The sequence below is a fragment of the Poecilia reticulata genome, chromosome 9 (assembly GCF_904066995.2).
Source record: "Poecilia reticulata chromosome 9, P_reticulata-male-v2, whole genome shotgun sequence".
In the NCBI taxonomy this organism is placed as follows: domain Eukaryota; kingdom Metazoa; phylum Chordata; class Actinopteri; order Cyprinodontiformes; family Poeciliidae; genus Poecilia; species Poecilia reticulata.
In genome coordinates, this window is record NC_088838.1 from 1,126,759 (window position 1) to 1,142,053 (window position 15,295).

At 40.5% G+C, this 15,295-nt stretch overlaps 1 long non-coding RNA gene across 1 annotated transcript; it reads right to left on the minus strand.

Moving 5' to 3' along the window:
• Positions 1-7,166: 7,166 nt before the first annotated feature.
• Positions 7,167-11,863, minus strand: LOC145552975 (uncharacterized). Its single transcript, XR_014089129.1, has 2 exons — positions 10,689-11,863; positions 7,167-9,288 (listed from the first exon to the last, which is right to left on the minus strand). It is a non-coding gene; the product is annotated as an uncharacterized LOC145552975 (long non-coding RNA).
• Positions 11,864-15,295: the final 3,432 nt, after the last annotated feature.

A 15,295-nucleotide genomic window follows, 5' to 3' on the forward strand; every position in this document is an offset into this window, starting at 1 on the left:
GACAGCACCAGGCACCTGTGTCTAATTGGTTGTTTCTGACTGGAAGCAGCAATAGTAGCGCCATCCTTTCACAGATTATCTGTCTTATATTAAACTGTCAACATAGTGATAGTTTTAACAAGTATGTACAAAATATTTTTGTAACTCCAACCCATCAACAACTTCCAATACCAGTGTTTGACGTCATTAATGCACCTATCAAAGAATGATCAGGAATTCTCATAATTACTCTCCCAAACATTGTGGAGAAATTTCCCTCAAAAGTTGAAGATGTTATAGCTGCAAATGTAAAGCTGGCATAAACTGGTATATCAACCCTGTTAATTAAAAAAGGGATCTCCCTCTTTTGTTTGAGGACAGAAGGGTGATGAGTTTTGACTATGGAATGTACATTGTTCATTACATTGAACATTTTATATGTACAATGTAATTACATATGTAGTAATTTCCTTACTGCATCCCATCACCTGTTGTTTTTTTCAACAGTTATTCATTGCATATTCACCAAAAATTGGTTACACTCTGCTGATAGTAAGACAACTGTGTGGCACACCATGTCAACCAGAGGGCGTAGCAGGATTTTATTCACTTCACAACAAAAAACATTGTGGCTTTACTTGTAAGGTTGCACTTTACTAGTACCTGTTAGCACCTGTTGCAAATCTATATCCCACAAAATGTCTTTTTATTGTTGTAGGAAGCTAATCCATCTGCTAAATCATCTGAAAATCCCACCAGTCTGTTATTTTTGTCATGTTGCATAATTCTGGGAAAATAGCCGCCTGTGTAATGGGAGGGGTTTTATCAACCACATTGAAGCTCCACCGGTCTTTAAATATAAGAGCTTCATATGTAGAAATGAGAAACAAGGTGTTCCACCTGAAGGTAAGACATCCCTATTAATGTAGTTTTTGTTCACTCTCAAAATAATTTTACTTTGGATTCTGGACTAAATCAAATGAACAGAGAATATGCACTCCGTAGGAGTGAGATCTTGATGATCATGATGATGAAAATAAGCCTTAAATATCACTTATACTTATTTAGTTTACAAGTCATTTAGATACAAAAGCAATGACAGCATAAAAAGAGCATGCTTATATACTCTCAAAAGTACAAGTATTATGTTTAGTTGATTCAAAGTTTAAAATAAAACAATAGACATCTGATGACAGAATTTTTTTTCAATCTTATCCTCAAAATTTTGTGTCATAATTACTTTTCCTGGCATGTACCTTTCATTAATCTCGTGTATAATTTAAATTGAACATGGGCTTCAGTCAGAATTTGCTTCTCTTCCTCAGCTCAGCCTCTTTTGAGTCATGGTCTCCATCTTTCCTGTTGCGCTGCTGGTCCTGTGTGCTCTCAGCTTGGCTCAGGCCCAGCTAAGACTTTTCAATCTTCGGGCCAGCAATCTTCCCTCTGACCTGCTTTCAACAGTTGACGGTTATGTCAAGGTGTTCTGTGGAGCAACCAGCCTGGGCAAGACTGCTGTTCGTAAAGACACAGCCAACCCCTGGTGGGAAGAGGAGTTCAACTACTTCCATGCTCTGGAAAATGATGAGGTGACGCTTGAAGTGTATGACGCTGACCTACTCTTTGATGACCTGGTGGGGGTCTGCCAGCGTCAGCTCCAGCCTGGAACCCATCAACATGACTGCTTTCTTAAAAAAGGCGGCACACTTCATTATTCCTACACCCTTGGCTGACACAGCCTGTAGTTTTGTGTACTGACATACATACTGGTACAACATGTTTAACATCCATTATTCCCACTCATGGTATGTATGATGTGATATTGGCTCAGTGATTCCATGCCTCATGATGTAATACCAGATTCTTTAGCAAGACAATACATTCTGGTACTGTTATCCAAAAGAATTGGTCCTTGTTTCACCGTTTTACAACCAGTGAAAAATAAAAATACTACTGCAACTAAACTCTGCCTGGTTATTATTGTAATCGCAGGATTTCTTATTCTTGTTGTTGTTTTTCGTATTATTATTTTTACGTCACTTCGCGGGGCTGTTTGGGGGCTTTATCATATTCAAAAACTCACCAAACTTCACCCAAAATTGTCCCCCGACAAAAATCTTTGGATTCTGGTGGAATCCGAAGTGGGGGTGGCCAAACGGCTCTATAGCCCCCTCCCAAAGTGAGTTGGGGGAAACCGAAGATCGTAGAGATCTGAAATTTGGTTTGTAGGTAGATCTCCCCAAATCAAGGAAAAAAGTCTCTTGGACGTACCCCCTAAAATGCTCAGGGAGGCAGCCATTTTGGGTCAAAGGTCAAATTGTGGCCATTTTTCCATTTTATTCACGTCGAACTTTAACAAACTCCTCCTAGGGACTTTGACCTATCGACTTCATTTTTGGTCAGGATGCAGTTAAGGGGTGTGGCATTAAAAGTTATCAAAATGGTTAGCTTTCGTACATGTTTAGGGGGCGTTCCGGGGCACTGAAGTTGGCGTACTCGCCACAAAAAACCAACCGCTACAACTTTCACATAGAAAGGTCAATAGACCCTTTTCACAGTGACGTCAGACAATGGCCGCCATAACTCAAAGCGGTGTATCTTTACTTCCGGTGTGATTTTACCTCGGGAAACCTGACTGAAAAATTCACGGATACTCATTATCTTAAGGATATAATAAAAGGTAAGGTTAATAATAGCAGCATTAAAGTGTTAGATAACCATCATTACTCATTGTCAAGCCATCATTCTCTAACTGTGTATAAAATAAACAGCCTCCGATTGGAGAGTAAACCAGCTAGCAGCAGCTTTCAGTGCTGCTGCTAGCTTGTTCACTTTCTGTATTAACTGTAATAAAACAGTATTTACATGTTAGCCTTCATCAGTCATTGTCAATTTATCATTCTCCAACTGTATTTAAAGAAACCAGCCTCCGATCGGAGAGTAAACCAGCTAGCAGCAGCTTTAGCCACAGTTAAGAAAAATATACACCGCTCTGTCAGTGCTGTAACGTTTAGAGGTTCACTTTCTGCATCAACTTTAATAAAACAGCATTTAAGTGTTAGCCGTTATTAGTCATTGTCAATTTACCATTCTTCAACTGTATTCAAAGGAACCAGCCTCCGATCGGAGAGTAAACCAGGTAGCAGCAGCTTTAGCCACAGTTAGGAAACATAAACACTGCTGCCTTTCAGTGGTGTGTTGTTAAAAGTTTCACTAAAATCACTAACAACTTCCAACACTGTTGTTTAGAAAAGCATTTTAAATATTGATCTAAGCACCATCTGCCAAATAATTTACATATTCTGATGTGATTCATAATTTCTCCTTTTGTTTTGTTGTCCATCTTTCTCAACAGTAGCCGACCTAACAACCTACCATATCTGGGATGGTCTTGTTCCTCTGTCCATGGCAGGTTCAGTCAATCAGCTGTGGGACATCTGCTGCCTAGTCAAAGTATCATGGACCTCTTGATTTAAAAGGAGAAACCAGTACAGAGCCTCCCTGCTCCTGCAAGTCACACTTCTTGGATGAACACTCATCCTGTGAGGCTGTGTTAGAAAGAAAATCTTTGTGTATCTATTCTATTAATAAATGAATTGATGTTGTGTAGAGTTCTGTAAAAACTATTGTTAATAGCTTCTCTTGAGTAATCTACATATGTGCAACTTTTACATTTAAATTGCTTCTTTTTGTAAATTTTACACATCTGGGAATGTGGAGGAGAGGAAATGCTCAAATTAAAGCTGCCATTGTGGACCAAAGACATAAGGTTTGTGGCTGTTTCTTTAAAACATCTATTTAATAATTACATTAAACACTGTACATGTAGATAATTACCACAGTTAATAATTTAAGTCATTGATAGAGAAAATGTATTTAGAAAAGGCATATCAATTTTATTTCAACAGTATGCACTCAGGGTTTACAACTCAAGAAGACATCCATGTTGGGTCCTTGGCGGATGCCAGTCTGCAGCGAACTGGTGCCAGTCTGCAGTGAACTGGTGCCAGTCTGCAGCGAACTGGTGCCAGTCTGCAGTGAACTGGTGTCAGTCTGCAGTGAACTGGTGGATGACAGAGACGATGCTATACTGTAGTGAGCAGTTTGAAGCAGAAGTCCCACCATGTGATCCACAGGGTTTTCCCAGCTGAGCACAAACTTCATGCACTTTGTTTCCACAGGCACCACAGCAGAATCAAGTGTAACCTGTTAAAAAGGATATAAAGTTGTTATTTTTATGTTATCAATTTTCTACTGCCAAGTCTACAGCCGCAGGAAGATAAAGTATAAGAAACTTAACCTTCTAATCATTTGATAAATATTCATTGGAGAAATGTGAAGTTAATTAGCTAAGATAGATAGATAGATAGATAGATAGATAGATAGATAGATAGATAGATAGATAGATAGATAGATAGATAGATAGATAGATAGATAGATAGATAGATAGATAGATAGATAGATAGATAGATAGATCATCATATTTCTCCAAGGAAACGTTAATATCTATATCTAAGACAGCGTCTTCCTCTTGTCTCGATCGTAGCAGGAGTTTAACTTCTCAGGACGTGATGGAGTAGCGGGTGTTTGGCATAACTGTTAAGTTTTGGACTTGTGGCTTCAGGTAATGTTGCTACTTAGCGGGAGGTGAAACTAGCGTTAGTGAGGAGAGTTTAATACGATCATTCATTTTACATGACGGGTGGCAACCCCAGTCTATACTATAAACATCTGATTAAGATTAGAGCCTAAATACATTCTATTTCCAAAACAGAAAGGCTACGTAATGTTAGCCAGCTAACAAATTACTATTGCTATCCTAGCATATCAACTAACAGCTAGAAAAAAACAAAACACGTACCTTCGTAGTCAAACTGGTTTAGATGATGTTGATGAAGAAAAATTGTTTGCAAATAGTGATATATCTTCAAATCATATTTGTGGCAGCAGCTTTAGAGTCCAGAAACAGCGTTAACTACACACACCGAACTAAAGATACAGTGTTTCGAGCCATTACGGAAGTTGTGTGACGTCATGTGAAAAGGGTCTATTGGCACCAAACTTTGGTATGAGGGATCCTGCTGGATGCCTGACGAAGTGACATTTGTTTACTTGGAAAGATACAACTCTGGCTCTCTTGACCTAATCAAGATGATCTGGTGTCAGATGACTGATAACAAGTTGGTCTCACTTGCTTTAAAGCGCCAAGAGTTTCCAGTGGAGGGCGTGGCCGTGGCGGCGCGGCCAAGCCACAGGTCACGCCGCCACCATACGTTTGGCTCTAGATTCCACATGTCTCAGTCCAGCTGCACCAAACTCACTGAGATCGATCCTTGTCCACCCCCTGACATAAATCCAGTGGAAAATTTGGTGGGAATTGCCTAATTCCTCCTCAGCGCCCCCTAAAATATTTTAAATAATCAGCCCCCAGCCATGCTTTATCCCACAATTATGAAACTTCGTACACATGTGTAACTTGTCAGGACCTACAAAAAAGTCTCTTGGAGCCATGGTAAAACCCAACAGGAAGTCGGCCATTTTGGATCAAAGTCACCATTTTGTCTTTTTTCATTTATGTCGTATCTGGGTGAACTCGTCCTAGAACTTTCCAGATCCAGGCTTCAAACTCAGTCCGCACAGTCTTGAGGCATTGAGGGTCAAAAGTTAGCAAAGGAATTTTCCTATGTCAAAGCATGTGGGCGTGGCCAAGCCTCAAATCTGGCCATTCTCCATGAAACATGAAGGCTGGGGGAACTGCGCCAGAGCGTCAGCGGTGGCGAGAGAGTGGTGGTGCAGGAACCCCCACAGTGGCAAATAGGCCGGAGCTGCGAGGGCCTCCAACGCCGCTTATGGCTTTAATTTTATTTGTTTTTAATTTGTTTTCATTTGTATGTTTAAAAACAAATAAAGTATATTTAAAAAATTATAAAATCAAACATGAGGGCTAGGGCATGGAGTCATAAAAATAAACTGAGAGGAAAACTCCCAGGTGTCTATCTGGGTGATGTGGAATCACAAAAATTAATTGTTACACACCTTTGGCTATAAAATACAATTTTTCCCAAAGTCTCCCCTTTCCCCTTCTGGAGACGTATTGTAAACGTCAACATTTCCATATTGTGGATCAGATTTATAATATTCACAAGAAGCTTCAGAGAAGGGGGTCTAGGTTGGAGCCAACATGTAGTAATCGTCTTCTTGCTTGCAATCATAAATATCTTCAACAGGTCCTTATTACAGTTTTCCAGAGCATTCCGACCTAGGTGAAAAATTTGTGTACTAAGTATGTTAAATTTTAACATTCTTGAGTGCATTTCAAGTATACTTAGAATTAGTATACTTAAAGTGTGACTTTTTGACATACTAATTTAGTGCTTAGTGTATTTAAGTAGTATTTAAGTATTTAAGCACAATTTAAAGTGTACTAAACATACTTCAACGTACTGTTTTGGGACAAACAAGTACACTTGGGACAAGAAGTACACTTAAAGTACTTAGTGTACTTTAAGTGTACTGTTTTTAATGTACTAAAAACGTCCTTGATTAGTATATTTTGAGTGTACTATTTTAGTGATTGAATGAGATTTAACATATACTTAAAATGTATTTTTAATATATTGGAAATACATATTTAATATATTAGTACTATTTAATATATTAGTAATGTGATTACAGTAATGTGAGGACAAAGTGGTGGAAGCTGAAAAAGGAAGAATGTTGTGTGACTTTCAGGGAGGAGTTGAGACAAGCTCTGGGTGACCAGAACACCCAGGTGAAAAAAAAGTATACTCTAGTATAGTGGTTCTCAACGTGGGCGGTACCGCCCCCCAGGGGGCGTTCAGAGGACGGCAGGGGGCGCTGGCGGACATTTTTACAAAAGGGGGGCGCTGGGATGCCTTTGGTCGTATTGCGTTTGGTCGAAGGTAAACTTTACACCTTAAATCCACAACAATACTAGTTTAGATTTTGAGCAACTTGGTAAAACTGTATTATGTAACATTAAATCATGCTTGGCTGCAACGGTATTGATGGCAGCTCTTCTTCTATTCAGTGTTTGTAGCTTCATGGCGCAGCTCTGCTCCGCATCAGTTTAGCGTAACACCGGCTGATGACGCTGCTGTGATTCACTTTGCCTGGTATTTATGTAGGCTACATGTTTTGGCAGTTCTGTGATCATGTCAAAGCAGCAATTTATATTAAAATATGTTTTATTTCCTTTTGAAAGCTGCACGCTTCCATGGAAGGACAACAGAAAATCGCTCTTATAAACATGTAATTACTAAAATCATGATACCCTCACTTTGTATCCCTCTGAAAAATGAACCCATTTAAATAAAGAAATCCCTCCATGGGTGATTCCACGATAGAGAGCGTTCATTTTATAGTGTTAACACCGGTGCTGTAAGTGGTCCGACATGAAACGGGTTTGATGGAACAACGGTACCACAGCACTTTTAAATTTCAATAATCAGAATACCGAAATTGTTTCCGTTGTTTTAAAAGACTTATGTCAGTCTGCCTTTTCCCCATCGATATGTTTCCCGACCGCCCTGCACCTTAGGGAGTTAAAAAAATAAAATAAAATAAAAAACGCTGCACACATTGCGCAAAATTCTGAAACATGAGAAGCGGAAAAAACGGAGCGACAAACTAGATGTGAATTATGGCATAAAAACAGAGAATCCGACGCTGAACAGTGAAAAAATCAACACATGATGTGAAACACATGACGATTAGGCGGCACAGCAGGTGAAGAGTGAAGATTACTGATGGTCAATAAACGATCATATAAATCTATTTAAATGTAAAAATACCTATTAACCTTTTAAAAATCCTATAACTCAATTATTTCAGAACAAGCAAAACACATTATCACCCAAAATGATAAATGAAAAAATAACTGAGGTACACAAAACTTACCAAAGATGGACACTAATCACAAAATCAATAATGATGATAACAATTACAATCCTTCAACAGTGTAAAAAGCAACACCAAAAGCAAAGCTGTGGAGGAAAAAGAAATTAGAACACATAAAAATCAATTACAAGTTTTTTTTTTTTTTTACAGAATTCAATAGTCTTAGAGTCCGTGTCTTTTCTTCTTTGACATTCCTCAAAAACAAAAGGAGTTCTTCGTCCAGAAATGATCCAAAAATACGCGCAGAAAAGAAATGAAAGTTCATTAAGAGTTCGCAAAAAAGACGAAAAGATGCAAAAAAGAGAAGATGAGTTAACAGTGATCCTCTTGTAACTTGATCCTTTGTGTACCCGTTTCTCCTTATCGGGTTTAAACCTCAGGTTCCCACGTGAGTGTTCGTTGCTCACTGAAAATTTGATTTATTGTGCCAACAGTGAGTTTAAGGAGAGGGTGCAATCTCCTTTTTTCAATATAAGGACACCGGAAACAGGAGTATTATGCCTGTCCGGGCCTTTTAAGCCTAGAATTCCAGGAATTAGAAGTGGTCATGGCAAGAATTCCTGCCACACTCCTGCCTGGAATTGCTGATCCTCCTCGGTCCTGGGAAGTGCCTGCAGACGCTCCTCATCTGAAGATTGAAGCTGCAGATCTTCTTGTACGTCTCGGAGCGCGTCGTTGCTCCTCAGCTGTTGTGCACTGACTCCAATGGAACCAGGTGTCTCCTTTCCCTTGCAGACGAACAGCATGAGACGTCCTCTCCACGAGTTGGTATGGTCTGGTGAAGCGAGGTTCAGACCACTGTCTTTTGATGACCTTTAGCCGCACCCAGTTGATTCCTGGGACCGGTCTTGAGCCTGGACGGTCCTGTGACGTCTGGTATTTTGCAAACTCTGTTGCCAGAACCTGTGACTCATTAAAAACATCATTATGAAATAAATGTGCAGGTTCACCTGTCCATTCTGGAATCCGAGTGCAGGTCCCGGAGACATCCTTCTTGTGTGGAGCTCATATGGACCCTGTTAATTTGTTAATGGACATTCAAACAAACATCTAATAATATAGGCCATGCATTTACCCAATTCAAATTTAGACTGTGCACAGTTTATAGCCAATTTTGCTTTGTTTACTCTCTCAACCTTGCCTTGTGATTGGGGTTAATATACTGTACCGAATAACTGGGCCAATCCGAGCATCTGTTCCACATTCTGCAGATCTTGATTCCTAAAAGGAGTACCATTTACTCACCTGATCTTCGTTAGAAATCCATAGCATGGAATGTAATGATTGATCAAGCAGAATATGAAAGCTTTGCTGTCTTCTTTTGCACTGGCCACGCCTCCAGGCAAGGGCGTAGGAACGAGTCTGTCATTGGGGGGGACGCATATCGGAAACCTGACAGATCAGTAAATAGCTTGAGCAGAAATATCAAACAATTATGCCATCAACATGTCAGTAATGCGTTACTCTAATCTGACCCTTGTTTCAGTAACAAGTATTCTAACATATACTATTTATATTTGGTCAAAAGACATTTGATTATTGGTCAAAATGCATTGATATAAATTGACTGCCAATTGAACTGGTTCTACCTCTTTCTAAAACCAAAGTAGAAAACAGCTCGTTAAATAGAACTCGACCGTTTTAAACTCAATACAGCAGTTTGACCAACAAAAATAAAGTCTAAAAAACAAGTTTTGTTCTTCTTGAACATCTCTCTACATCAGTGCAACAGTTTGATCTACAAAATAAATAAAAATTATACTTTTCACATCTAACAGACCTTTAGCTCCTCACTGATAACTCAGTCTCACTTCCAGCTCTGCATTCAGTAACTTACCAAACATGAGCCATAAAAACACTGAGGCAAAAAGCCTAAATGGTTTTTTTTTCTCCTGTCATTTTCAGCCGCAAATATTTAACTGAAATATCTACAGATATGTGTTTCTGTCTCTGCCTCCCTCTGATTCTCTGAAGCCTGATGTTCCTGCATGGATTTACAACAGACACATTCTGTACAGTGTCAGAATGTGAACTAAAGATAAAAAGTATGTTTTTATCATACAGAATGAGAATTTAAACAACTTCATTTTCAGATGTATACATTATTATACATCTCAACTCTATTTACTGTGTAGCAAAAATTTTCACAAATTCATTTTTAAACCTCTCCTCAAGCACTTTTCTTAACGTCTCCTAACCATTAACCTTATAGTGTGGAAATAATGAAAAAAATATTGAACCGTTGAAAGAAATAAACCTGACATCAGTCTTCATCTGTTCTCCTTTCTGGTTTTATTGAAATTAGTATAATTTTTATATCTTCACACTCTGAAACTCCACCTGACTCTCCTATGTCTTCACTGACCTGCTCCTCTCATAATAAAATAGTTTAGTTTATTTAAAAATTTAAAACAGTTAATACATATTTCAATAAACTAAATGAAGACCTCACCAGAGCTTCTTCACCTTTCTTCATTATTCTACCACTGCTGTTCTCCTAAATATCTAAATAATATAATATAATATATGATATAAGTACATATTAAGTGGTCAGTATGATCAGGTTTTGCTCACTAATAAAAAGGCTCATTTCGCTGCTGTTTCAGTCTCATTCTAAATCATTGTGACTAGACTAGCTAACTTTTAAACAGCAGTAAAATTTTGAACATGTGACGATTCCAGAATTAAAACCGCTTGACCAAAAAGATTTAGTTCTATATATAAAAGTAAACTGACAACAAGATGTTATAAACGAGCGATATTCATGGCAACATTTCTGACAGACAGTTTACCTCATTCAAACGGATTTCTGACTCCGTCTGCTGCTTCCTTTACTCTGAGCCGTTCAGAGGGGGGAGGGGGAGGAAGCGCTCTGTTGAATGCGCTGTTATGTGCCTTCAAAATAAAAGCATTTGAGTGGAAGATTTAAAAATTCTTCGCAACTGCGGTGAAATTATTGGGGGGGACGAATGTGACTGTCTCCAATATTGGGGGGGACATGTCCCCCCCCCCGCTTCCTACGCCTATGCCTCCAGGTATCTTGAGTATTGCATCCAGAGAGATTAATACCTACCGGCGTCAGCATATCTATCCTTTAACCATGTCTTTGTGCTCCAGGTTTTTATCACCTGTGAAATCCTTTCATGCCAAGTCCATAGACTTCTTGAAGAACCTGGAGTCTCATATCAGGAGAAAGAATCACCTTACCATTCAGTCCTTGTCAGAGTCGGTCATTAACTGACTCCTTATTGCTCATCAGACAGCTCCAGTGCTGACACTCCCTTTTTGTGTTAAAAGATCTTGTACAGATTCTATTCCACCTGCTTCAGTTCTAATACTTACCATTTAAAGGAATGACAAGAATTCAAACAGCCTTCTTAGCTGCGTTTGTCAGTAGCAGTGCCTTCTGCTGTCACTCTTGTCCTGCTTTCCTCACGTCCCCTGTTTTAATCACAATAACAAATTAAGACAGGAATAATGCTTCTACCAATTTCCATTTCAGTTTCATATTTTATGCGTTTTTTAAGAACCCTGCATTTGTTGTCGTCAGTGTTTTTTAACTAAAGTCCCACTTAAATGACGTTAAACTAAAGTCCTAAAAGGACTGTGGGTTTTTTATCCATCCATCCATCCATCCATTTTCTTCCGCTTATCCGGGGTCGGGTCGCGGGGGCAGCAGCTTCAGAAGGGAGGCCCAGACTTCCCTCTCCCCAGCCACTTCTTCCAGCTCCTGCGGGGGAATCCCAAGGCGTTCCCAGGCCAGCCGAGAGACGTAATCCCTCCGGCGTGTCCTGGGTCTTCCCCGAGGCCTCCTCCCGGTGGGACGTGCCCGGAACACCTCACCAGGGAGGCGTCCAGGAGGCATCCTGACCAGATGCCCGAGCCACCTCAACTGGCTCCTCTCGACGTGGAGGAGCAGCAGCTCTACTCTGAGTCCCTCCCGGATGACCGAGCTTCTCACCCTATCTCTAAGGGAGAGCCCAGCCAACCTGCGGAGTAAACCCATTTCGGCCGCTTGTATCCGTGATCTTGTTCTTTCGGTCATGACCCAAAGCTCATGACCATAGATGAGGGTGGGAACGTAGATCGACCGGTAAATCGAGAGCTTCGCTTTTTGGCTCAGCTCTCTCTTCACCGCGACGGACCGGTACAGCGCCCGCTTCACAGTAGACGCTGCCCCAATCCGCCTGTCGATCTCCCGCTCCCTTCTTCCCTCATTCGTGAACAAGATCCCCAGATACTTAAACTCCTCCACTTGAGGCAGGACGACCCCCCTGACCCGGAGAAGGCACTCTACCCTTTTCCGGCTCAAGGCCATGGCCTCGGATTTGGAGGCACTGAGCCTCATCCCGGCCGCTTCACACTCGGCTGCGAACCGCTCCAGTGAGAGCTGCAGATCACGTTCCGATGAAGCCAACATTATTCCTGTACATTATTTGGAATTATTCTAAGCCAACCTAATATCTAAAGAAGAAACACAATAATAAATATATGAAAAAAAAATTTATAAAACTTTATATAAGTCCATGTGATGACATAAATAAATCGATTTTTATCAGGCGCGATACCAGCCTCCTTTATACTCATAAAAACAAGCTGATATTCTTCTCCTGGGTGTTTCAGTTATGCTGCGCTGTGAAGCAACTCAAAGGCTAAAGCCCTTCATACCTGGTGGTGATGGTAAAACACCAATAAGTTATTTATTGATCCTCTGCAAAAAGAGAAAAAAACCGAAGAGGGGCCGACAATGTTCGTAGTTTGAAGCAGAGGTTGTGCTAGAGTTTTTTTGTTGTCAGTCAAAGAAAAAAATCATTTTATTTCCAATTTGTAGTCATCAAACGAAACATTTATTATTTCTCTGCGAGAACGTTTTTGAAATCAGGTAACATTTTACGAAATGACGTGATTAGAAGACGGCAGAACTCTGATCGTTTCCTGATCCCACACTGACTTCCCTCAGCGGGAGAAAAGCCCAGCAGAAGCGGATCAGCTGCGCTAGGCGCTCCAAAGCCTCTGGTCCATTAAAGAGCCCAGATCAGAGATGATTCTCTGACAGATATTGTTCTTATAATGATTAATAATGAGCTCCACGATGTTCTCTGTGCGTAAAGTTGAAAATGTCTACGCACCAAGCGTCAACTGCGCTTTATCACCGTCTGGACAGAAACCAGCGAACTGCTCTCTGTTCTTATCAAGATGAGGGTGAGGAGGGAATCTGTCATATTAATTCAGTTAAGTTTCTACTGGTTTTGTTTTTAAAACACCATTAAAGATTTTTGTCAGAACAGTCTCAAAGTAACAGAATGTGAAACATCTTATGACTGAATTTATTGAAGAATCCAAAGTCCTTCATAAAGAGCCCTAAGGAGTGAGGTTGCGGATGCTCCCTTCTTTGTTAAACAGTCTGCAAGTTGGTCTTTTGTTTGAGACCACACCACTTGATGAACCTTCTTAGTTTGCATCAGTTCTTTAATTGAACTCATTTCCAGGCGTAACCTCTTCTCTGCAACAAACTTAGTTGACTTAAGTGCATCAACAAGAGAGAAATTATCAGTCACACAGATTATAGGTGGACTACAAGCAGTATTACCAGCACTGAGTTCAGAAAAGAGTGCGGAAAGAAAAATGGCATTATCAATCCCCTCAGACATGGCGAGTGTTTCACCTGCCAGTGTGCTTCTGACAATTCTCTTAATTCTCTTTGACTGCCATGCAATGGGAGAGAACCGCCCATTGTCACCCATCAAAACAATGAAGTGCCCACCTTGAGTACCTCCATCTGAAAGATTTCCAAAAGATGCATCAGTGAATGTAACCATCTTTAAGTTACCGTCGTCCCCAAGGTGTTGAAAATTCAATTCAACAGACTTGGCCTTGAGCTTACACACAACTCTGTTTGCTTCATTAATGGTCTGTACTGTAGCATGTTTGAGACGGGATGCTAAATTACTAGCATCAAACATGACATCAGGCCTGCTCTGTCTTGCCACCCACAGAAGTTGGCCTATCTTAGATCTAAGTTGCTCTGTCTCCTTCTCAGTGAGAGGTGAAGCGGACTCTGCTGCTCGTGAGGGTGAGAGGTGTATGGACTGCAGGTGCTGAATGTATGTTTCTTGGTGTATTTGTACTTTCTCACCTTCAGTAACAAGATCTACACCCACATAGGAAAAGCTATTGTGTGCTTCACGACCGACATTAAACTTTGACCTCAGGTGAGGTATGACTGACTCTGAAAACATGTGTGATCCACCCCATACAAAATCATCAGTTACATTTTTGTGCTCATCCAGCCAATAGAAAACTGCAGGATCAACCTTAGACATGATGCCTCCTGCTTCAATCATGATGCTTTTTACCCTGTTATACCAATACAGTGAAGCATCAGCTAAACCATACACACATTTTTTCAGTTTCCAAAGCACACCTGTGCTATTAGCCTCTCGAGGAGGCTTGATGAAAATGTCTCTGGACAGTTGCATTCCTTGTAAAAAGGCAGATTTAATGTCCAAACAGTGAAGTTCCCATTGTTTTTGACATACAACTGCCACCAAGAGTCTCAGTGACTCCGAGGCACAGGTTGGAGAGTCCTTTTGTAGGTCAGAAACTTGTAGCTCCTCAAATCCTCGTGCAACAAGTCTTGCTTTTGGCATTATTCCATTTTCAGTCTCTTTCAGAGTGCACACCCAACGAGTAGAGACACACTTTTGTCCTTTGTCCTCAATTTCCTCAAACACTTGATTTTGTTTCCAGCTTTTTATTTCATTTTCCTTTGCTTCATCAAACGATATGTCCTTATTCACAAAAACATCCTCGTGCATATCTGTAACCTCAGCATCTGCCTGGATGTGAAGATCCTCCAACTGTGACAGGTCAGCTGACTCACTGTTGCCAGCCACTTCTGCTGGCTCAAGCAGCTCCAAGTTAACCCAGTTCTTGTATTTCCCAGTTGCTTTGCCGGCACGTCCCAACACTTTGGCTTTTTGTGGTACACCCTCTGCATTTCTGAATGTCACAATTTGACCTGTCTTTATTATGGTGTTCTCAGAGTGCGGTCTCTCAGCCTCTGTATTTTCAGGAGCAAGCAAATGATGATTCTCAGGATTTACTGCAATAGTGTCTCCTTCTACATCCTCTTCAATGATGTCCACTGTGTGTTGTCCTCGATTGTTCTTCTCAACGCAGGTAATCTGAGGTTCTTCATTCTCATGAGTAACTTTCCTCAATCTGAGTTGATGGACTCTGACGCAGGTGCCTCCGTGTCTAACAAAAACGACTGCACCATCTTGACCAATCACCACTCCTGGTCCTTTCCATTCTGGACAATCCACTCTTTTGTAAAAAACTTTGTCTCCAGTTTCATATCGCTCGTCTATGTGCCGCATCTGTTTCTTTAGTGCTC